The sequence below is a fragment of the Camellia sinensis genome, chromosome 5, assembly GCF_055761805.1.
Source record: "Camellia sinensis isolate YWXY chromosome 5, ASM5576180v1, whole genome shotgun sequence".
Taxonomy (NCBI): domain Eukaryota; kingdom Viridiplantae; phylum Streptophyta; class Magnoliopsida; order Ericales; family Theaceae; genus Camellia; species Camellia sinensis.
Genome location: NC_138965.1, coordinates 145,917,921 through 145,942,853, shown reverse-complemented (window position 1 = coordinate 145,942,853; position 24,933 = coordinate 145,917,921). Strand labels below are relative to the sequence as shown.

Here is a 24,933-nt window from a genome sequence, read left to right as displayed (position 1 = left end):
TTTTTTTGGGAGACCACTTGTGGTGGTCTGCCGACCACTTAGCTGGCCGACCACTTCAAGTGGTCGGCAACTTTCCATCACCTTTTTGAAGATATTTTTAGGCCAGTTGTTACAGTTGGAAGGCATAGAAGCCATCCTGCATACACATGTATGGCGAGATGGCTTTAGGCCAAAATCTTGTCAAGCAAGCTTGTTGCTTGTTTTCTATAAGAGAGAACCTCCCCCCTCTTGCCTTAGGTTCAGAAAAAAGTATGTGAGCTATACATATGCACCTTTGTCACTATATTGCTCTTCTTCTTCATTTTTGTGCTTGAAAGTGCATATTCTTCATACTATTGCACACAAACACACACTCAAACACCATCCTATTGTTACTGAGGCAGTTTGAGGTTGATTTTGGAGTTTTTGGACTGGTTTGAGCTCAAAGAGGTTGCTGGAGTTGCAGCTTTGAAGGTGTTCTTCAAGGGTGAGCTTCTAACCCTTAAAACCCTTGTTTTGGTTTAAGTTTTTGGACATATTTTCATGCTTATTTTGGCTTCACTTTCAACTACAAAAAGTTCTAATTTTGCATGTTTAACATGTTTGTTTGAGGTCCCTTTTGCATTGGGGGTGGTCTACCCCCTCTTAGGCCTTGTTTGACCTTGTTCTTGTTCCATCTTCTTAAGCTATTGGGATCACCTTGTTTTGGCCTTCTCACCACTAAAACTCAGAGGAATTTCAGTGGTGGAAATGGTGTTTTAAGGTCCCAAATAGGAGAGGGTTATCCCATCTCCTTGTGTCTTGTATGCTTGCTTTGAATGCCTCATGTTTGAGCATGTTTATTGAGCTTGTGTTGGCCACGTCTCAGCCTATTTTAGGCCTTTTTTTGACATGGCATACCACTATTTTTACTTGGTTTTGTCATCCCTTGCATGGTTCATACACTTGTAGTGTATTTCTCACAAACTAGTCTTGTATGCTTCATGAAGTAGCATGTCTTTCTAGCTTGTTTTGAGTCCATCTCGTTTTGAGTCCATCTCAGGACATTCTTGGTGTTGCTTTGCCATGATATACCCCTGTTAAGGTTTGGTTTGATGGCCCCTTGCATGCTCCATGCACTTGTAGTGCAATTCTATTAAATAGCCTAATGTGTATCATGCTTTTGATCATCATTCTAGCATGCTTTTGGCTCAACTCTAAGAAGATTTTGTTCATGTTTTACCATGTTTAAGGTCTGATTTATGTTGTTTTGGCCATGCATGCATTGCTTTGTATAGCCATGGTTCAATCTTGCTCACTGGCTTTGTGTATTGAGTCCATTAGCATGCATTGCTTGGCCTATTTAAATGATTTGGCATCATTTGTTATGAGATTTCAGTGCATATTTCATGGTCATGCATTCACATTTGTCACTCTTTCAATGCTTTGAAGGGTTGGTCCTTTATGCTTTAAACATGAGTTATTGTGTATGCCTTCATGCCTAAGCTTGCGAGCTATCATTTCAGTGTGTTTTTGGAGTTATTTTTCCATGATATAACTCTGATTTTTGTTGGTGAAGCCATCTCATGCTTGGTCTTGATAGCTGCAGTGTAATCCTCCCTTTTGGCCTTCCATATTCCATGCTTCATGCCTTCATGCTAGCTTGTCTTGGCTTCCTTACATGCACATTTTAGACTCATTTTGACATGTTCTAGGACTGTTTTGGGTTGCCTTGGCCATATGCTTCATGTTTTGTATAGCTATAGTGCAAATGCTTATACTAGCTTTGAGGTTTGAGCACCATAGCATGCTTCAATTGTGTTATTTGGATGATTGGCATCATTTATCATGATATTTCAGAGCTTATAGCATTGCTATGTTCCAACTTCTTTCATGCTTTGAATGCCTTTTGAATGCCTTTAAGGGTTATACATTGTTGCCTTGTTTGTGGCTTAGCTTGTATGTCATCTTGCCCAGGCCGTTGAGCCTCCATCTTAGCATGTTTTGGTCTTTGTTTAGACCTATTTGAGCTCTGTCCATGATTGGTTCATGCATTTGTGCCATGTATTGCATGTCTCTTGTGTAGTCCCCTTTGCTAGCTTTAATGCTTAAGGACCCTAGCATGCTATACTTTGTGTTGATTGGATGATTTGGCATCATTTCATACCTTATTTCAGTGCACTTAGTGTTGTTACACTTCCATATTTGTCACTCCTTGAGCACTCTTGAGAGTCGTGCTCTTATGCCTAGTTGATGGGCCATTGCATTGTGCATGCATGGTTTTGCATTTCATGCCTTCGTTTCATCATTATGGCCACTGTTTTGGGCATGACTGAGGTCTATCCATATTCGGTTTAAGTCCATTGAGCATGCTTGTTTACATGTTCTTTGCATTGTGTATGCTTATGTTACATCGCATTGTGTATGCTCATGTTACATTGCATTGGGTATGCCATGTTGTTACATTGGATTGAGTATGCTATGTTCTTGGCATTGTGTATGCTCATGTTGTTATTTGCATTGTGTATGCCAAGTTGTTCTTTGCATTGTCTATGCACGCCATTAGCATTGGTAGTTTGATCATGTTGCATTGTATGTTGTTGCATGCTTATCCCTTGCCTGATTGTTTGCATGCTCATGTTGCATTACATTGAGTTGCATGCATTACATTGTATTTGGCATACTCGTGTTGCATCGTGTTTGGATAGGGTGTTAGTCCAAACGCGAGAAACGAGGGACGTTTCATACTTGAAGTGATGAAACGTGCCTTAATTCTCCGTCGCCGACGCTCTTGATCATGCATGATAGAGGTCAAGGCATTTATGTGTGTATTTATGCATTCATTTTACATTGAATTATGCAATTTGGCTTCTCGGCCATCATGCATCGAGATGCGTAATTGGTGGTCCGAGGGTCGAGAACCGCACTCCCTTGAGCTTATGAAATGATAGGGAGGGTGGTTGTGCACACATACCTTGCAAATACATTGCCATGCCCTTTCTTGCTCTCTGCTGCAGCAAACTGGAGAAGTGCAGCAAACACTGGTCAGTCGACCAGAAAAACTAGCTGGCCGACCATTTTTTCTGGTTTGCAACAATGGAAAGTGGTCGGCCAGTGGCTAGCAACACCCCTAGGTGGTCGGCCATGCTCCTACAGTTTCCCATGGTGGAGTAGAAGCTATCTGGAGCTTGGTGCAAGGTTCTGAGAACAATTGCAAACAGAAGCAAGTTGGGGCATCGGGACGGATTTCTGAACGAAACGCCCGAGCATACATGCACTCCTCATCCTGAGGACCTCTTTTTGCTGCTTTCCTTAGCTAGTTTATGCTTTGGTTTTGTACTTAAGTAGTTAATGCATTTAGCTGCTTATTTGTGTTGTAATAACTAGTTAGTTAACTTGTTAGTTAATTAGCTTCGTTTTGTACTTAATTAGTTAGCTTGTTAGTTAATTAGTTTTGTGATGTAATAATTAGTTCAATTAGCTTAGATTAGCTAGTTAGCTCATTATTCGGACCCTCCGTCGAGAGGACACAACTGTTGTAAAAGCATGCGTGTGTGTGATGCATGTCTTCCAACCCCCATGTCTTTCTCCCTTTTACTTAATTGTTTTCGATGGTTAGTTTAGGGCACGTTTTGATTAGCATCTTTATGTTTTGCATGCGTGCATCCATTCATCTGTATTGCATGCACCGAGTTCGGCGCATCATACTAACTGCATTGTATTTCAATACATTTACTTGAATACGTGTTCAACAGCATGTTACCAAGTTTCATTCACATGACATCTTAGAATAGCCGAGTCTATCTTAGTTGTATTTTTGCATGTGTAGCATTAGCCATCTTAACATGAACTAGGATCGTGCATGATTTCTAACTAGTTCTCTGTTTTGGCTCGGAGTACACTATGAGTGTTTACGCTTTAGCATACTTCATGAGATGTGTATGTTGCCATGTTAGCATGCTTGCCATGAGGCTATCTGCTTAAGTGTTTAACTGTCTGAATGCCTGTGGATGAAGGTTGGATTGCTTGAATTGGAACAATTCATCAAAATTATGTTTTCTAAACCCACTTGAGGGTGGCAAAATCCACGAGTTAGCCTACTTGCTGTAGACACCCCATTTTTGACCGTCCTCAAGACTTGGACGTCACTGTTTGAACACTCGGTGATTATCCTTGTTTGTGTTCGTTTGGAGTTCCCGAAGGCCTTGGCTCGCGCGCCTTGTCTCAGGATCTCCGAACTTGACCGTTTAGTGTCTGGTTTTGCACCAAACACTTGCATCCTGCCTTGGAAGGGCAAGGTGGGGCTTGTAGACCATCCCCACCCATCACCGGCAGTGGCTAGATGCCACCGGCTGGTTTTTGCTGCCACCGGCAATATTGTTTGCCGACCGGCACTCTTTGTTGCCGGTCAGCACTATTTTGTGCCGGTCGGCACTTTGTTTGGCCAAGATGGCATTTTTTGCCGGCCGATTGCTGTTCATCTGCTTTTGCAGATATTTTTGGACAGTTGTATAGCTTTTGCTCCCCTCCATACACGTGTATGGAGGGATCTCCCTCTTGCAAAGCTTGTCTTGTAAGCTTTACAAGAGGCATATAGAGAGAAGCTCTCTCTAAGGCAAGAAAAAAGGGCCTTTAGACATTTTTTAGGAGAGAAGAACAGAGGAGAGCTCTGGTTTTTCCTAGGGTTAGGGTTAGATACACTCACCTATCTCTCTTTTCCTCTCATTTTGTACACTAGGTGTTTTGTGTCTCACTATTGCACACAAACACCTAGTGTTTCACCTTCCTCTTGGAGCTGAGGTTCTAAAGAGTGTGTTTTGAAGTTTTGGTCTTGGATTCAAGCTCAAGGAGGCCATTGGAGCATCTTTGTTGAAGAAGGCATCAAGGGTGAGAAACTAGTCCATTTTTCCCCCTTTTTTTTGCATCAATCTTATACCTATCTTAGAGCTATTTTTGTGATTATTGTATAACATAAAAAAGTTCTATTTTTAAGCCCTCTTTATTGTTTATTAAGAGTGTTTTGTTGTTTGAGGGTTGTTGACCACCCTTAGGCCTCAAAAGGCCTCATTTTGAGCCATTTTGTGCTAGCTCCGGGATTTTGGTGTTGAGGTCTCTTCACCACTGAAATCTTGAGGGACTTCAGTGGGATTTCAGTGGTGAAGATGATGATTTGAAGTCCCAAGAAGGAGAGGGCCACCCCCTCTCCTTGTTGTCCTTGAAAAGGACACATTTTGGCCTCTTAAGGAAGCCTATGCTTGAGTGTGTGTTGAGCATGTTTGGTTTGTTTTTCATGCTTATATATCTATAATATAACATGATTTCAAGTTGGTTTTGGAACTCCATGCATGTTTAGCATAGTTGCCATGTAATGCCTTATTTGTGCCTTAACATGTTCTAGGTTGTTAGCCTTGTTGGAGCATGTTTTAGGCTTGCATTTGTGAAGATTTTGTGCATATCTTGCCATGTTTTAGCTCTGTCCATAGTCATTTGGGTTGATTTTGGCATGCTTGATATAGCTCCTTTGTATTTGGGCTTGTTGGCCTTGAGTATGTGCATGTGTAGCATGCCATCTTTGCATTGTTTTGATGATTTGGAATCATCCTACATGCTATTTCAGTCCCATTTCCATGCTTGTTGGATTGCCTTGCATGTCTCTTTAATGCTTTGAAAGCATGTGTTGCAATGCTCCATGTTTTGGCCATGGTGCATGCCTTTGTATTTGGGCCACTTAGATGCCATCTAAGGAGTCCTTTGGCCTTGTTTTAACATGCTAAAAATCTGTTTTTAATTGTTTAATGTACGCCATGTTTGGTCATGATAAGTGTAGTTCAATGCCTTATTGATTTGCCTTGAACACTTGGACTTTTTGTTGCATGCTTGACTTGATTTATAACTTGATTTGGCATCATTTTATAACATGATTTTAGGGCTCATGTTGCATGCTAATTTGTCCATGTTTCCTTCTTTCAAGTGTGCTTGAATGTTGTTTGATTTATGCTTAAGTGTTGGTCCTTATGTGCATGTGTGTGTGCATGCCATTTAGCCCTCACTTTCTAGCACATTGGCCACTGTTTTAGGCCTATTTTAGAGCTGCCTAATTCATGTATAAGTCCATCTTGCCACCCATTTGCATTGCCATATGTATGCTTGCATGATTGCATAAATGCCTTGCCATGTCATGTCGCATTCCTAACTTGTATGCCTAGGTTGCATTGCATTTTGCATGCATGCCTTGTTCCTTGAATTGGTGATAGGAATTGGGCCTAATTTGTTTGATTGGTTTGCATTGCATTTGAAACCAAAGTTGCATACTTGGTTCTTTGGGCCATCATGCATGGAAATGCGTGATTGGTGGTCCGGGAACCGAGGCACATGTCCCTTTGAGTCATTACAATGATAAGAGACATGGTTGGTGCATACATGCCTTGAAATATGCTGCCATGCCTTGTTTTGCCCTCTGTTGCTGTGAGTTGCAGGTTCTGCAGGAATACTCTGCCGACCGGCAGTGTAACGTGCCGACCGGCACCATTTTCTCTGCCGACAGCTTCAACTTTGTGCCGATGGCCATACAACACTGCCGGTGGAAATTTCATCTAGCCGGTGATGATCCCCTCTGTCCAAGGATGTAGTCCTGAGGTTTTGACAACCTCCAGAGGAGGAAAGGAAGGAAAACAGAGGCAGCTTGCGCATGATGGCACGCTTCCCGAGGCGTTTTCCTGCTTTAATTAATTAGTTAATTTATTAATTAATTTGTAATATTTAATTAGGTTGCGTAGTTAATTAATTTGTAATATTTATTTGGTCCCTCCGAGCGAGGGCAAATCTGTAATAAGTGTGTGTGGGTGGTGTGTATGTCTTCCAACCTCACTTCTTTCTTCCCTTTTACTTACCCGCTTTAATGGTTAGTATTAGGGCACGTTTAATTTAGCATACCTTATTCTATGCATGTGTGCATCCATGCATTTGTATTACATGCATTAGGCTCGGTACATCACGCTAATTGCATCAGTACTTCAATTCCGAATTGAATATGTGTTAATTGTGCATTTTCACATAACATGTTTAGGATAGCCGAGCCTATTCTAGTAACATTTTGTATGCGATGCATTAGGCACTTCATATGGACTTGGATCATGCATGTTTGCTAACAAGTTCTTTGTTTTGGCACGGAGTACTATGTAAGTATTTCCGCTTTAGCATATCGCATGAGTGTGAATGTTACCATGACAGCATGCTTAACATGTGGCTAGATGCTTATGTGTTATAACTGCTTGAATGCCTGTGGGTGAAGGTTGGATTGCTTGAGTTGGAAAGACTCGTTGAAATCCGCATTTTAGCCTACTTGCGAGTAGCAAATTCCAAAGCATTTTCAAAACAAACGGATATGCAATGTTTATTTCCAAATTAGGCAATCTAGTCTATTCTTGTTTACCGTGCGCATAACATAGTAATGCTAGGCTAATAATTGGATTAAGAACACATAACGTTTTCAAAATTGGATATCACGGTTAGTAGAGGCCGGTCTTCGGACCGGGCGAAAGGGGGTGCTCATAGCTGACCTTCCCCGATCGTACCCAAGCTCCCGAGCCGAGACAACTCCGGTGATGACGGACATGTGGCCTTCGGCACCGAGTCAGAGTTTCCTAAATTTCCCGTTTTAAAAATATTTAGGTGGCGACTCTGTATCTGGCAAAGCAGTCCATGTTTGGCACTACTTTTTCAAAAATCTGTTTCTCAAAACGATTTGCCAGATTTGGACTCTTTGGTTCAGATTAAGAACCGTGACACAAATCGAGTCCGAACTGTAGCATGAGGCCCACGCGGGCGCTGTTACAGTTTCTGGCGACTCTGCTGGGGATTTTAGAGAGCTTGACTCGAACTCGTGATATCCTGTTTTGATCTCATTTATGTGTTTCTTTGCATTGCATGTGCATTGGTGCGCCTAGGAACACAGTGTTTGCCATCTGCCATTCCTGAACGGTTTGCCGGAGGCTTGTCTTGTCAAGGCATGTCCGTAAGGCTGACCGGCTATGGGCTCTGACAGTATGGGAAGACAAACCCCGGTTTACCGGGGCACCCCTTTTGACCATTCGACCTAGTGCATATTCGGATCCATAGTGACCATTCCAAGCTAGGACAGGTTGCTTACCCGATGCTAAGTTGTTTGAAAACCGCTGTGTGCGTAGTGAAACCCTAGCTCCTGACAAAATAGGACAGGGAAACCCTACCCCAACATAGGGGTGTTTTGTTCTCTTTACTTGTTATGTGCTTTTAGAGTGTTGCTCTACAGGAACGCACATGTCAGTTTGCAAGTTTGAGTATCAAACCTGGGGACACCAGAATCAGTATTGTTGAGAATCAGTTGTCAGGAATCAGTTATCTGCGGGTATCGGTTCAGTTTTTGGGAACAGAAATCTGGGAACAGTGATCAGCAGTAGGGTACAGTTGTCTGGCTACACCCGTGTTTGATCAGTTTGGGCTGAAATGCTGTCTGTTTCTCTTTCAGTTCAGAGAGTTGTAGAGTTGATACAAAACAACCAGTGTCTCCCCTTTGCTGAGGCAGGATTTATGGCGGCACAAAGTTCAGAAGAAATTGTGGTTATGGCAGCTGTATCGGAGCAGGGAACCACTCCGCAGAACGAGGCCAGCATCAGTATGTCATACCCGCCCAGGATGCCCGTTGTGCACCCGGTCTGGACTCCCCAGTTATACCAGGCTCGTGAGCCCACCACCTTCGAATTGATGGGGATGATAGGCGATCTCCAAAGGTCTGTGGCAGACCTCGCCTACGGAATGTCGGTTTCACCGCCAGCGACGCCGTATGCCGGGAATTTTGTACCACAGGAGCCCCCGCTACTGGGGTGGATTGTGATAGAGCTCAGCCAACCAGAGGTGGCTTCCGGCTATAGCCACGACACGCCAGTACCAACCCAGACCCTTGATCAGGCCGAGGCCAGGAGAAAGGACAAGGCAAAGGTAGACGCCGACCCTATTGAACAACTGCTGTGGGCAGTCGAGGCTCTGAAAGTTAGAGGAATGAGCAAGCAACAAACATCTGCAATAGTGACCAAAGCTGTAGATGATGCTTTCCCCGCTCCGATCAAAGGCAGTTCAAGCCAGGCAGAAAACCGGGATGGGCCCCGTCATGCCCAGACAATTCCTGTAGTTCCCAACCCTGCACTGGGAAAGGTTCAAAAGGCCAAGGCAGCGCCAGCCGATCCTTTTGCCAGCGCATCTGGCAAGAATCCTCAAACTGCAAAGTACCTGCCCCGAGGGCGCAGGGTCTTTCACGACCTCCACATGCCTTTGTCTAGGGCATTGCTAATATTGGCGAAGAATGGGCATCTTAAGCCTTTGGAGCCCCGGCCACTCCCGAAGAATCTCCCCGCCACTCATGATGCTACCTTGTACTGCGCGTACCATCAACAGTCCGGTCACAGTACCGATGGATGTTCCCGCCTTCGTCATGAAGTGCAGGATTTGATTGATAACAAGGTTATCCTACCACCCACCTCAGGCAAGCCCGTCACCACTCAGTTGTTGGATTTCGAGGGCTCAGATACTGCGAGTATGTAAAGTGAACCGCCTGCGGGCAACATTTGGTGTATTTTTTTGAAGCGTCTGGCACGCATTTTTGAGCATTGGTTAAACCGAGTTTTGTAAATCCTGGCTTGGATATTGAGTCAGTCTTTTGTTTTGAGTCTGTCTCTTTGTCTTGAGTCAGTCTTTTTTGCTTAAGGGTCTGTCTGGTTGTATCGAGTCAGTCCCGGTTGTATATAATACCAGGTGATTCTGGGGTCGTTGTCCCGAACGCCATTTTGTTATTATCTGTTTTTGTTTTGAGTCTGTTTCTGCCGAGGGGCCAGTTGCATCGACAAAGCCGATTGAAACAGCTATTGCTATCTCAAACTTCATGCTTGCTTTCAGCATAAGTGCCAGAGAATTTGATTGGGCTGACAGTACATCTCGCCTGCTCTCCTGCGCGCCAAACTCATTGCATTAACCTAAGTTTTCTAAAAACAAACTTTTTGAACACTGCGGTGATGAAAACGAAGAGGAAGGAATTCCTCGGGTTTTGTAAAATTTTGATCATTTTGAGAGAAAGAGAGGCGTGCTAAGCCTTTTTATGATCGAGATCATGCTTGTTAATGTGAGTACTGAGAAGGATCCTCACTTGATCCAGATTGGTCCCACACTGTCTTCAGCACGAGCGATCTGTCGCTTTCTTAAAAACTTTCAAAAAAAAAATGTTTTGCGCGATCCTGCGAAGACTTGTGTGGAATCGCTCTTGAGATTGTGCAGCCTAGGATCGCCCTCAGCCTCGAAACTCAACCCCTTCGCTCCCAAACCTTGAACTTGAATTCAGAAGGTTCAACGGCCAACTACGATGTGAGGTCTGTGTGGCCAGATTTGAAGCAGCCCTCGAACAAGAGGCCAGGAAAGTCAGATCAAAAAGATCAGAAGATTAGAATGAGCTTGCAAAGCTGGAACGGAAGTACCCCTCGAACTAGGGGCAAAGATATCAGACACGATCAAAGAGCTGAAGATGAGTCCTCTTGCAAATCAGCAGCCATTCTCCTGGATTCAGATGATTTCAGGATCTCAAAACCATTTGGCATGGACCAAGCTACACTTTTACCCTTGAGAGGCTCGCTGGGCCGAAAACCCGGAAGGGCGACCCAGGCAAAAGTTAGAGCAAGAAAAAGAAAAAAAGAACAAAAAAAAAGAAGGAGAAAAATGCAAAAGAAAATGGAATGAAGAAAATGCAAAAATCAAAAAAGGAAAAAGAAATGAAAAGAATTAAAAAGAAAAGAAGAACAAAGCTCGCAAGGTCGAAAACCCGCAACGGGCGCCTTGGCAAAAGTTAGAGCCTAAAAAGGAGAGGTTAATACCCGAGTGTACCTTACCCCGAACTACGTAAGGCTTGATTCCCATCTTTGGGATACGTAGGCAACTTCATTCTGAAGTCCAGCCCTGAAACACTTCAAATTCAACTGTGTCCATGTGACGGTTCTAGTCATCTTTGTCTTTTCTGTATCCGGGAGTTCGGTTGCAATCATCGCTCTGAGGACTGATTACAATGCGCTACGGTGCCATTCAGACAAGGGGCAACTTTCTGTTGCCATTCAACGCGCTGCGGTGCCGTGCAAACAAGGGGCAACTTTCCGTTGCCATGTAGCTCTCTTCGAAAAAGGGGCCAATTTTCCTCCAAATCCGAGGTTGTGCGTCTCAAGAGTGGGTTCCGTGCTTGTTAAGCATTGGCCGTTTGTAAAAATAGTTTTTGAGAATTTTTACTGAAGTTGACTACTTTTCTCGAAAATTGTTCCATCTTTTCCAAAAACTGGACCATTTCTTGGACCCAAAAAAGGAAAATTTTCAGTGCTCATAGCCTGACTTGCATGATTTTCAAATCAAAAATCGAACAAGTGTGTTAATCTAACTCTCATATTGGTCAAAATTGTTTTCGTAGAAACCAAAACAAAAAATGGTCAAAATGATGAACTAGGGGCACAGTTGAGTCAGGCTTCCTGTCTTTCTCCCGTTGTCAATGCATCTGCTAGAAAGGGCACTCTACCTGCCAGAAAAGGGCACCACTGAAGCTGACCGCAAAAGGGCAGAAGGCTCTCACATCCTCCACGCAACGAGGTATCAAGCCAAGTGCGAAGCACGAATGGGAACGGATCAAGATATTCCACTCCTTTGTTTGGACAGATCTAATCACGTCCAAACTCCCCAGTAAGAGCATCGTCGCTGCACATCCAGCCGCATCGCATCCCCTCTGTGGGAGAAAGTTCACTATTGTGAGCAGAAGAAGAGAATCTAGCAGAATGCTTGGAGCCAGAACCCGCAACTTCCTGTTTATTCATCAACCACCCTGGGGAGGGATGAAAAATGAGAGATTAAAGAATAGAGAGATGTGTGTTGAGAGAAAAAGTGAGAAAAGGGCTTTTTCAGAAAAAACAGAGCCTGAGGGCCGAGCGATGTGAGAATCACAAATGAGAAAGGGTGGGAAACAATACCCGGGAAAACAGGCTCCATGTGCACATTTGAGTCTTGTGTTTTTATTTTGTCTGTCTCGATTCTTGTTTTGAGTCGCTTCGAGTGTTACTCGATGTGTTTAGGTTGTTTACCTTTGTTTTTCCCTTGTCGAGTCGTTTTGGCTGTGGCTAGTCGTCGGCTCAATACCCGGTTAAGAACTCATTTCTCAATTTCAAAAAATCATCTTGTGCTTAGAGTGCTGTGCCATTCTCCACATTTGTGCAAAACAGTATTTGTTCTTTCATAAAACTGCAGGGTCCACCCCCGATAAGTGTGAACAGTAGAACAAGGACCTATCTGAAGCTATGTAGGTTCCACACTGCAAAGCAAAAGAAAAAAAGGAAAATTTGGAGCATCTTAGGGTGTTCCAGCTTTGGCAAGATCCGAGACTGCATTTCAGGTGCACCTTCCCAGACTTCGCCATTTCTCTGGAGTATGAGTGTATCTCGACCCCAAGTGTAAGCCTGCTTCAAGTCAGAATGGCAATTAAAGCAGCAACAGATGTTATTTCTTGCCAACATAAACAGGGTGTGCCCTTTTTGAGCTGAGTGTGTTACAAAGTCCTCTGAAAGGTAAATCGGAGGCACCAGAGTACATGTTTGATGCCCTTCCATTGCATAGAATATGTTTTCTTTCGATTCTGCATAGAATATGCTTTCAATATTGCATAGAATATGCTCCTGTTTTCTTGCATAGAAAATGCTCGTATCTTTTGCACAGAAAATGCACTCTTCCGTACTTGCATAGAAAATGCACCTCATTTGCATAGAACATGCATTCACTCGCACTATCTTGTGCACTTACACTTTGTATCTCACTAGCACTGTCTTGTGCATCTTGTGGTTGTATCTCACTCGCACTATTTTGTGCATTGCATTTCAATCGCGCTGTTTAGCGTATCGCACTGTTTAGTGCATTTCAAATCACTCGCGCTGTTTAGCGTATCGCACTGTCTAGTGCATTTCAATCGCGCTATTTTGCGTATCGCACTATTTTGTGCAACTACATTCGCGCTATTTTGCGCACCTCAATCGCACTGTTTTGTGCATCACATTTTCTTCGCGCTATTTTGCGCATCGCACTATTTTGTGCATTGCATTTGTTCGCGCTATCTTGCGCACCTCAATTGCACTTGTTAGTGCATTGCATTTGTTCGCGCTATCTTGCGCACCTTACTTGCACTTGTTAGTGCATTGTATTTTGTTCGCCCTGTTCTGCGCATCGCACTGTTTTGTGCATTTCAAAGTTGTTCGCACTGTTTTGTGCATCGCACTGTTTTGTGCATTGTATTGTTCGCGCTGTTCTGCGCATCGCACTGTTTTGTGCATTGAATTGTTCGCGCTGTTCTGCGCATTGCACTGTTTTGTGCATTTCAAACCTCGCGCTGTTCTGCGCATTGCACTGTTTTGTGCATTTCAATTTCGCGCTATTTTGCGCATCGCACTATTTTGTGCATTGCATTTGTTCGCGCTATCTTGCGCACCTTACTTGCACTTGTTAGTGCATTGTATTTTCTTCGCGCTATTTTGCGCATCGCACTGTTTTGTGCATCACATTTCCTTCGCGCTATTTTGCGCATCGCACTATTTTGTGCATTGCATTTGTTCGCGCTATCTTGCGCACCTCAATTGCACTTGTTAGTGCATTGCAGTTGTTCGCACTGTTTTGTGCATCGCACTGTTTTGTGCATTGTATTGTTCGCGCTGTTCTGCGCATCGCACTGTTTTGTGCATTAAGTTGTTCGCGCTGTTCTGCGCATCGCACTGTTTTGTGCATTTCAAAATTGTTCGCGCTGTTTTGCGCATCTCATTGCATTTTGCATGCATTCCATCGCACTGTCCTGTGCACTCGCGTTGCCTAACGCATAGCGCTATTTTGCGCATCATACCGTCGTACAATAGCACGGTCTGGCGAGACCTTAAACACGCACGGTCTGGCGAGACCTTAAACACGCACGGTCTGGCGAGACCTTAAACACGCACGGTCTGGCGAGACCTTAAACACGTACGGTCTAGGAGACCTTAAATCCCTGGGAGATGCGAAACCTCCGGTGCATTGATGTGCACGTTGTTTCTATTTCGGCATATGAGTTCATTTGCATCAACTTACGTTCTATACGGCGTGCGTGCCTCATTCTTGCATTGTCATGCATATTGCTAACAATATTGTACCTGTTAAGTTTGTTTTCTTTTCAGGAACGGTATTGTATGTACGGTTCATTTGAGGCTGGAGCGACCAGACGAACCGCACAGGTTTTTTTTTACGGTCTGGCGAGACCTTAAACACGTATGGTCTGGCGAGACCTTAAACACGCATGGTCTGGCGAGACCTTAAACACATACGGTCTAGGAGACCTTAAATCCTTGGAAAGTGTAAGACCTTTAGTGTTCGCATTGTCGTACACTTCGAAAGCTGCGTGTTGTCGCGCATCTCATGCAACATGCATTTCATACATCATTTGCATCTCAAAAACAAAAAAACAAACAAAAACATGCATTGTCATGCATACATTTTGCATTCCGGTCTGGCGAGACCTTAAACACGCATGGTCTAGCGAGACCTTAAACACGTCCGGTCTAGGAGACCTTAAATCCTCTGAAGGTGCAATTCCTTCGGTGTTTGTCGTGCCCGAATGACTTTTCGGTGGTCTGGTAAAGCCACCAGTCTGTGCTTGCGATGAGTTCCTAGAAGACCAATTGGGACGGTGGAAACTAGAGTTCGAACGGCTTATGCCTAGAACGCAAAGGTTCGGGAGTTCCGAGACTAAAGTCTGGTTTAAATACCCAGAGGTTTACCCTCGGCTTGAAATCTATATGGAAGCCCCATAGGTTGAGACGGCATGTCTACGCCTCAGTTCTGGATACTGAACCAACCTAGTATATCACCCTGTTGGTAAGATAGGGAAAGTTGCAATCATAGTCATTGCATCATAGTGCATTGTCATGCACTTGCATTGTAGTTTGCATGCATTCATTGCATCACCTTCCACCTATGGCTTGCGCCTTTCCAGGTTGAGCTTGGTCTGGTATGTGTCCTTACATTTCATGTTAAAACACAGTTCTGTATGTGTATCGCGCCGATTCCACGTTGATATGTTGGTTGAGGGTTGCGGCACCTTTTCTGTGTTACACATGGCTCGTACGTGTGCATGCCATTCCTAGGCAAGATTTGGTTTGGCTTGTATGCCATATTCATTGTATCCATATCCATTCCATTGCATATTTGTAGATATTGCATTGTAGATTGCATGCATTCATTGCATCACCTTCCGCCTATGGCTTGCGCCTTTCCAGGTTGAGCTTGGTCCGGTATGTGCCCTTACTTTTCATGTTAAAACACAGTTCTGTATGTGTATCGCGCTGATTCCACGTTGATATGTTGGTTGAGGGTTGCGGCACCTTTTCTGTGTTACACATGGCTTGTATGTATGCATGCCTTTCCTAAGCAAGATTTGGTTTGGCCTGCGTGCCATATCTATCCATTACATTGTAGTGTAATTTTTGCATCCGGCATTAGGATCGTAGTCCTTTCTCCAGCGGGTTGTTTCCCCACTTATGTCGATTCCACCCAATACTTGTTCTTGCGTCTGTCTACAATACTCATAGTTCAGTTGACCGTTCTATGGTAGACAGACTTTTTACCTCCATCAATCTATTTGACATAGGTGTGGTTTCGAACCGCTCGTGATTGGATCACGATTCAATTGCTTTGCATGTAGCTTGCATTGTTTCAATTACATTGCATCTTTATTTGCATTATTTATACATTGTTTTGTATATATTGCATGTCGTCTTGCATCCATTTTGCATTGTCATGCATGTTGCTAACCATATTGTACCTGTTAAGTTTGTTTTCTTTTCAGGCACGATATTGTATGTACGGTTCATTTGAAGCTGGTGCAACCAGACGAGCCGCACAGGTATTGTATCTCCCGAGTGAGACGTATTGAGAATTCCATAATTCTCTTACATCCTTTCTGCATTGTAGTGTAGTTTGGTATGCTAGCTTAAAACTGTCGCATGTTTGCTTCATTACAGCTTTCTTTGCATGATCATAAGTTATGCTCGGCTCTGTGCATTGTCTTGCATTTTGCCCCTGCCTCCGGGCGCATACCTTATTTGTCTTGTATGTTTGTCTAAGTCTTCGGCCTTGTCAAAAATGGGTCGTCTCTGGGCTTTGACATTCACTCCCGTCATTGTTATGACTTTCGAGTTCTGTCAAAGAGGGGCAACTGTAGACACCCCATTTTTGACCGTCCTCAAGACTTGGACGTCACTGTTTGAACACTCGGTGATTATCCTTGTTTGTGTTCGTTTGGAGTTCCCGGAGGCCTTGGCTCGCGCGCCTTGTCTCAGGATCTCCGAACTTGACCGTTTAGTGTCTGGTTTTGCACCAAACACTTGCATCCTGCCTTGGAAGGGCAAGGTGGGGCTTGTAGACCATCCCCACCCATCACCGGCAGTGGCTAGATGCCACCGGCTGGTTTTTGCTGCCACCGGCAATATTGTTTGCCGACCGGCACTCTTTGTTGCCGGTCAGCACTATTTTGTGCCGGTCGGCACTTTGTTTGGCCAAGATGGCATTTTTTGCCGGCCGATTGCTGTTCATCTGCTTTTGCAGATATTTTTGGACAGCTGTATAGCTTTTGCTCCCCTCCATACACGTGTATGGAGGGATCTCCCTCTTGCAAAGCTTGTCTTGTAAGCTTTACAAGAGGCATATAGAGAGAAGCTCTCTCTAAGGCAAGAAAAAAGGGCCTTTAGACATTTTTGAGGAGAGAAGACAGAGGAGAGCTCTGGTTTTTCCTAGGGTTAGGGTTAGATACACTCACCTATCTCTCTTTTCCTCTCATTTTGTACACTAGGTGTTTTGTGTCTCACTATTGCACACAAACACCTAGTGTTTCACCTTCCTCTTGGAGCTGAGGTTCTAAAGAGTGTGTTTTGAAGTTTTGGTCTTGGATTCAAGCTCAAGGAGGCCATTGGAGCATCTTTGTTGAAGAAGGCATCAAGGGTGAGAAACTAGTCCATTTTTCCCCCTTTTTTTGCATCAATTTTATACCTATCTTAGAGCTGTTTTTGTGATTATTGTATAACATAAAAAAGTTCTATTTTTAAGCCCTCTTTATTGTTTATTAAGAGTGTTTTGTTGTTTGAGGGTTGTTGACCACCCTTAGGCCTCAAAAGGCCTCATTTTGAGCCATTTTGTGCTAGCTCCGGGATTTTGGTGTTGAGGTCTCTTCACCACTGAAATCTTGAGGGATTTCAGTGGTGAAGATGATGCTTTGAAGTCCCAAGAAGGAGAGGGCCACCCCCTCTCCTTGTTGTCCTTGAAAAGGACACATTTTGGCCTCTTAAGGAAGCCTATGCTTGAGTGTGTGTTGAGCATGTTTGGTTTGTTTTTCATGCTTATATATCTATAATATAACATGATTTCAAGTTGGTTTTGGAACTCCATGCATGTTTAGCATAGTTTCCATGTAATGCCTTATTTGTGCCTTAACATGTTCTAGGTTGTTAGCCTTGTTGGAGCATGTTTTAGGCTTGCATTTGTGAAGATTTTGTGCATATCTTGCCATGTTTTAGCTCTGTCCATAGTCATTTGGGTTGATTTTGGCATGCTTGATATAGCTCCTTTGTATTTGGGCTTGTTGGCCTTGAGTATGTGCATGTGTAGCATGCCATCTTTGCATTGTTTTGATGATTTGGAATCATCCTACATGCTATTTCAGTCCCATTTCCATGCTTGTTGGATTGCCTTGCATGTCTCTTTAATGCTTTGAAAGCATGTGTTGCAATGCTCCATGTTTTGGCCATGGTGCATGCCTTCGTATTTGGGCCACTTAGATGCCATCTAAGGAGTCCTTTGGCCTTGTTTTAACATGCTAAAAATCTGTTTTTAATTGTTTAATGTACGCCATGTTTGGTCATGATAAGTGTAGTTCAATGCCTTATTGATTTGCCTTGAACACTTAGACTTTTTGTTGCATGCTTGACTTGATTTATAACTTGATTTGGCATCATTTTATAACATGATTTTAGGGCTCATGTTGCATGCTAATTTGTCCATGTTTCCTTCTTTCAAGTGTGCTTGAATGTTGTTTGATTTATGCTTAAGTGTTGGTCCTTATGTGCATGTGTGTGTGCATGCCATTTAGCCCTCACTTTCTAGCACATTGGCCACTGTTTTAGGCTTATTTTAGAGCTGCCTAATTCATGTATAAGTCCATCTTGCCACCCATTTGCATTGCCATATGTATGCTTGCATGATTGCATAAATGCCTTGCCATGTCATGTCGCATTCCTAGCTTGTATGCCTAGGTTGCATTGCATTTTGCATGCATGCCTTGTTCCTTGAATTGGTGATAGGAATTGGGCCTAATTTGTTTGATTGGTTTGCATTGCATTTGAAACCAAAGTTGCATACTTGGTTCTTTGGGCCATCATGCATGGAAATGCGTGATTGGTGGTCCGGGAACCGAGGCACATGTCCCTTTGAGTCATTACAATGATAAGAGACATGGTTGGTGCATACATGCCTTGAAATATGCTGCCATGCCTTGTTTTGCCCTCTGTTGCTGTGAGTTGCAGGTTCTGTAGGAATACTCTGCTGACCGGCAGTGTAATGTGCCGACCGGCACCATTTTCTCTGCCGACAGCTTCAACTTTGTGCCGATGGCCATACAACACTGCCGGTGGAAATTTCATCTAGCCGGTGATGATCCCCTCTGTCCAAGGATGTAGTCCTGAGGTTTTGACAACCTCCAGAGGAGGAAAGGAAGGAAAACAGAGGCAGCTTGCGCATGATGGCACGCTTCCCGAGGCGTTTTCCTGCTTTAATTAATTAGTTAATTTGTTAATTAATTAATTTGTAATATTTAATTAGCTTGCGTAGTTAATTAATTTGTAATATTTATTTGGTCCCTCCGAGCGAGGGCAAATCTGTAATAAGTGTGTGTGGGTGGTGTGTATGTCTTCCAACCTCACTTCTTTCTTCCCTTTTACTTACCCGCTTTAATGGTTAGTATTAGGGCACGTTTAATTTAGCATACCTTATGCTATGCATGTGTGCATCCATGCATTTGTATTACATGCATTAGGCTCGGTACATCACGCTAATTGCATCAGTACTTCAATTCCGAATTGAATATGTGTTAATTGTGCATTTTCACATAACATGTTTAGGATAGCCGAGCCTATTCTAGTAACATTTTGTATGCGATGCATTAGGCACTTCATATGGACTTGGATCATGCATGTTTGCTAACAAGTTCTTTGTTTTGGCACGGAGTACTATGTAAGTATTTCCGCTTTAGCATATCGCATGAGTGTGAATGTTACCATGACAGCATGCTTAACATGTGGCTAGATGCTTATGTGTTATAACTGCTTGAATGCCTGTGGGTGAAGGTTGGATTGCTTGAGTTGGAAAGACTCGTTGAAATCCGCATTTTAGCCTACTTGCGAGTAGCAAATTCCAAAGCATTTTCAAAACAAACGGATATGCAATGTTTATTTCCAAATTAGGCAATCTAGTCTATACTTGTTTGCCGCGCGCATAACATAGTAATGCTAGGCTAATAATTGGATTAAGAACACATAACGTTTTCAAAATTGGATATCACGGTTAGTAGAGGCCGGTCTTCGGACCGGGCGAAAGGGGGTGCTCATAGCTGACCTTCCCCGATCGTACCCAAGCTCCCGAGCCGAGACAACTCCGGTGATGACGGACATGTGGCCTTCGGCACCGAGTCAGGGTTTCCTAAATTTCCCGTTTTAAAAATATTTAGGTGGCGACTCTGTATCTGGCAAAGCAGTCCATGTTTGGCACTACTTTTTCAAAAATCTGTTTCTCAAAACGATTTGCCAGATTTGGACTCTTTGGTTCAGATTAAGAACTGTGACACAAATCGAGTCCGAACTGTAGCATGAGGCCCACGCGGGCGCTGTTACACTTGCGAGTAGCACCTCTAGACCGTTTCCAAACAAACGAACATGAAATGTTTTATTCAAATTTAGGCGATCTAGTCTATACTTGTATGCTGTGCGCATCACATAATAAGCTAGCTAATAAATCAGAATAAGAACTCATGTGTTTTCAAAAATAGCATATCATGTTAGTAAAGGCTGATCTTTGATCGGGCGAGCGGGGGTGCTCAGTGCATGACCTTTCCCTCTCGTACCCAAGTTCTCGAGCCGGGCAACTTTGGTGATGACGGACGCGTGGCCTTAGGCACGAGTCCGGGTTTCCTAAATTTCCCAAAAATAAAACATTTAGGTGGCGACTCTGTATCTGGCAAAGCAGTCCGTGTTTGGCACTTCTTTATTAAAATTGATTTTCCAAAACGATTTGGCAGATTTGGACTCTATGGTGATTTATCGGCCTCACATTGCACTTTATGAGATTAGATTCAGAACCGTGACACGAGTCCGAACTGTAGTAGCTAAGAACGAATGATTTCACACCCTCGCGCCCTCGTGCCCTCGAACGCGGAGCCGGAAGTTCTCTAGCGGTCTACAGTTTCTAGCGACTTTGCTGGGGATTTAGAGAATTTGACTCGAACTCATGATATCTTGTTTTGTTTACACTTATGTGTCTCTTTGTATTGTATTTGCATTGGTGTGCCTAGGACACCGTGTTTGCCGTATGCTATTGTTGAATGGTTTGCCGGAGGCTTGCTTTGAAAAACGTGCTATAAGGCTGACCAATTGCGGGCTCTGCCACGACGAGAACACAAACCTCGATTTTTACCGGAGCACCCTTTTTGACCATTCGACCTAGTGCATATTGGAATCCATAGTGACTACTCCAAGCTAGGATAGGTTGCTTACCCGATTATAGGTTGTTTGAAACCACTGTGTGCGTAATGAAACCCTAGCTCCTGACAAAATAGGACAGGAAAACCCTACCTCAACATAGGGGTGTTTTGGCTCTTACTTGCATGATATTTGCTGTCAGAGTATGTCTCTACAGGGCTATGTGTATCAGTTTGCAAGTCTGAGTATCAGGCTTGAGGGCATCAGTATTTTGGGGGAATCAATTTTACCTGAGGGTATCAGTTTACAGGCAGAATTTGGGGCAGAATTTAGTAAAGAGTACAGTTATTCAGCTGTACTTAAATCTGTTCTGGTGAAATTGGGCTGAGACGCTGCTTGTTTTCTCTTTTGCTAGGGGTAAAAATTCAGTTCAAAGGCAACCAGTGTTCCTTCGCTGAGGCAAGGCAGAGAAAGACCAGTCAGGGCTCACCGATTCATCTGATCTGACAGTCACCAGTTACATCACCTTTGTTCAAATTCAGCAGACCGTGATGGCACAAGGTTCGGAAGAAGTTGTGCCCATGATATCGGCATTAAATTAGGGAACTACCATGCAGGATGAGACCAATGCTGAAACGCAATGCCCATCTGGGGCATCTGCCATACATCCGGTCTCGGGACCCCAGCCGAACTTTGACCCACCTCCGCCAGCTGAAGAATTGCAGGGTTCGGATCCCCAAGAAGGGTTGGCTCAAGCTCGAGTTCTCAGACCCTTGGCGCAGCCTACTAACAGGCTTTATTCCCTTGATACTACTAATCTTGATCCGAGCTCAAAGAAAATTGCGAAACTTGAGAAGCAGGTGAAATGACCTTGCAAGAACTTGAAGCAACCCACCATAACCCAACAGAGCCTTTTGTGGAATTTGTTGCAAAGTGGAGAGCAAAGGCAGCACAGATGACAGATCGCCTTTCTGAAAGGGATCAAGTGTGGATGGTGGTGCAGAATCTTGAGCCTGATATGCTGCAAAAGTTGATAGTCGTTCCATTATCCACTTTTAAGATTTTACATGAACTGGGGATTCAGATCGAGAATGCGTTCAACAGAGGGATTATTCCCAGAACAAGTGAACCAGTAAAGAGGGTGTTTTCCGGGAGTACCCATGCCAGTAGCACTGTTCCCAAACCCACTAAAATCAACACAGTCGCCATAGCTGACCCTTTTGCCAAGACCAACCTACAAACAACCAGTCCAGCCCGAGCTCAGGGCAGAACTTTCACCCCCCTCTATATGAGCCTAACCAACGCAATAAAAGTCCTGATGGAGAAAGGGTATCTTAAACCTCTTTATCCTCAACCTCTGCCTAACCCACTCCCTGCCGGACATAACTCCACGAAATACTGCGTGTATCATCAGCAACGCGGCCATGGCACCAATAGTTGCTACCGCCTTCATCATGAGATCCAGGATCTCATCGACAACCGGACGATAGCTCCACCTCAAAACCCCAAAGACCAAGTACCTCATCCACATCTCAACCCCGGCCATACACTGCCACCCACCTACAACCCCAGTACATACACCCCGACCCATATACTCAAGCCCAAGTTGTTTATCCCGGAAAGCATGGGCTTAAGCACGAGAGATGCATTTGAACCCCAATCATCTCAAACTCGTGAACCTACTACTTCTGAGCTGGAGGGAGATGATCGAAGATTTGAAAAGAACTGTGGCAGATTTAGCCTTTGGAATTTTGGCTCCATCAGCGACCACATCACAGGCCAGAAGTTTCGTGCCAAAAGGCTCTCCAGCCTTAGAACAAGTCGCAATTGAAAAGGGCCAATCTGAAGCCATCTCAGGTCTGGGTAGCGGCATGTCGACAACAACAGGGCTCCGCTCTAATATAGCGACCCAATCTCCTGGTAAAGTGGAGGCGAGTGGAAAGAGCAAAGTAGGCGCCGACATTGATCCCCATAAACAGCTTCTGTGGGCTGTCGAGGCTTTGACGGCCGAAGGACTAAACAAACAGCGAGTGATTGCAGTTGTTGTAAAGATTATGGATGATACTTTCACCATTCAAGTTGTGGACAGTTTGAATCAAGGAGTAAGCCGGGAGGAGGGCCGTCGTACCAGAAATGTTCCTTTCAACTCTAATCCTGCACTCGGAAGAGATCAGCAAGCCAAGTCAGCACCTGCCGACCCCTTTGCTAGTGCATCCAGCAAAAATCCACAAACCTCAAAGTACCAACCCCGGGGTCGAAGGGTCTTCCATGCCCTCTATATGCCTTTGTCCAAAGCATTCCAAATCCTTGTTGGACAAGGCCATCTCAAACCCCTTGAGCCTCGGCCTCTCCCAAATCCCCTTCCAGCTAAGCATGATATTGCCCAGTATTGTGCCTTCTATTAACAAACCGATCATGGAACTGATAGTTGCTTTTGTCTTCACCACGAAGTGCAAGATTTGATTGACAACGTGGTCGTCGCCGCACCAGGTCCTGCAAGGTCTATCGGTACGGGATCGATGAGCTTATGGGGTAAAGTGATGTGATCGGGGGGTGAACCACCTGTGGATAGCACCTAGTGCACTCCGGATATAACGTATGGCACGCACTGTTTTGAGCATTTTGTGAATGCTGTTTACTCTACTTTCTGGCTTGGGTATTGTGTCAGTTTTTTTGTTTTGTATTGAGTTAGTCTTTTCTTACTGAGTCAGTTGGGGTCTGTCTTGTTGTATCGAGTCAGTCCTGTTTTGTTAGAGTCAGGTGATTTCGGGGTGTTACCTCGAACATCACTTGCTTGTTTTGATTTTTGTCTTTTACACCCACTCTTTTGAGTCTGTTTCTGCCTTGGTGCCAGTTGTGCCAATAGATTTGAATAAAACAGAAGTGATTTTCACATTCTTGTGTTTGCTTCTACCTTGTGCCAGAAGTTCTGAATAAGATGACAGTATTTGACTAAAAACTGTGTCTTTTCTGTGCCTTGAAGTCATTGCATTGACCTAAGTTTTTCAAAGCTTTTTGAACACTGTGATGAAAACAAAGAGTAAGGAATTCCTCAAGATTTGCAAAACTTGATCAAACTGAGAGAATGAGAGGCATGCTAAGCCCATAATGAATGAGATCATGCTTGTTAATGTGAGTACTGAGAAGGATCCTGGCTTGATCCAGATTGGTTCTACATTGCCTTCATGAGCGACTAGTCACTTTCTTAAAAGATTTCAAAAAATGTTTTGCGTGGTTCTGCGAAGACCTATGTGGAATCGCTCTTGAGAATGTGTAGCCTAGGATCACTCTCAGCCTCAAGACTCGACCCCTTTTGCTTTCAAACCTTGAACGTGGATTCAGAATGTTCAACGGTCAATCACAATGTGAGGCCTGTGTGGCCATATTTGAATCAACCCTTGAACTAGGGGCAAAAAAAGTTAGGTCAAGAAGCTTGTGAAGCTAGATCAGAAACAGCCCTTGAACTAGGGGCACAAAAAAATGTCAAATGTGCTCGAAGAGTCAAAAATTGGGACATTGCTCAAGCTAACGAAGATTGGCAAGAATGCCAAATCCCAGAAGGTGGGAAAGAAGAAAGTATTGCTGAAGGACAATCGAACCCTTATCCACAACACTAGGGGCAAATTCAGCCCCCATTAGATGGACTCCTACATCATCAACAAACAATAACCATTCTCCTAGATTCAGATGGCTTTGAGATCTCAAACCATTTGACATGGACAAAGCTACACTTTTACCCTTGAGAGGCTCGCTGGGCCGAAAACCCGGAAGGGCGACCCAGACAAAAGTTAGAGCAAGAAAAAGAACAAAAAGAACAAAAAAAAAAGAAAAATGCAAAGAACAAAAAAGAAATGAAGAAAAAGAAATGAAAAATTCTAAAAAGAAATGAACAAAGAAAAGGAAAAGATGAAAAGAAATGAAAAGAAAATAAGAACATAGCTTGCAAGGTTAAAAACCCGGAAGAGCGGCCTTGGCAAAAGTTAGAGCATAAAAGGAGTGGTTAATACACGAGTGTACCTTAACCCCGAACTACGTAAGGCTTGATTCCCATGTTGGGATACGTAAGCAACTTCATTCTGAAGTCCAGCCGTAAAACATTTCAAATTCAACTGTCCTGTCTATGAGATTGAACGGGTCATCTTTGTCATTTCTGCATCCAAAAGTTCGGTTGTGATCTTCA

General features: G+C 43.8%; 1 pseudogene; it reads left to right on the top strand.

Moving 5' to 3' along the window:
- Positions 1-24,933, top strand: part of LOC114283161 (anthocyanidin 3-O-glucosyltransferase 2 pseudogene) — a 131,330-nt pseudogene that overhangs the window by 63,164 nt on the left and 43,233 nt on the right.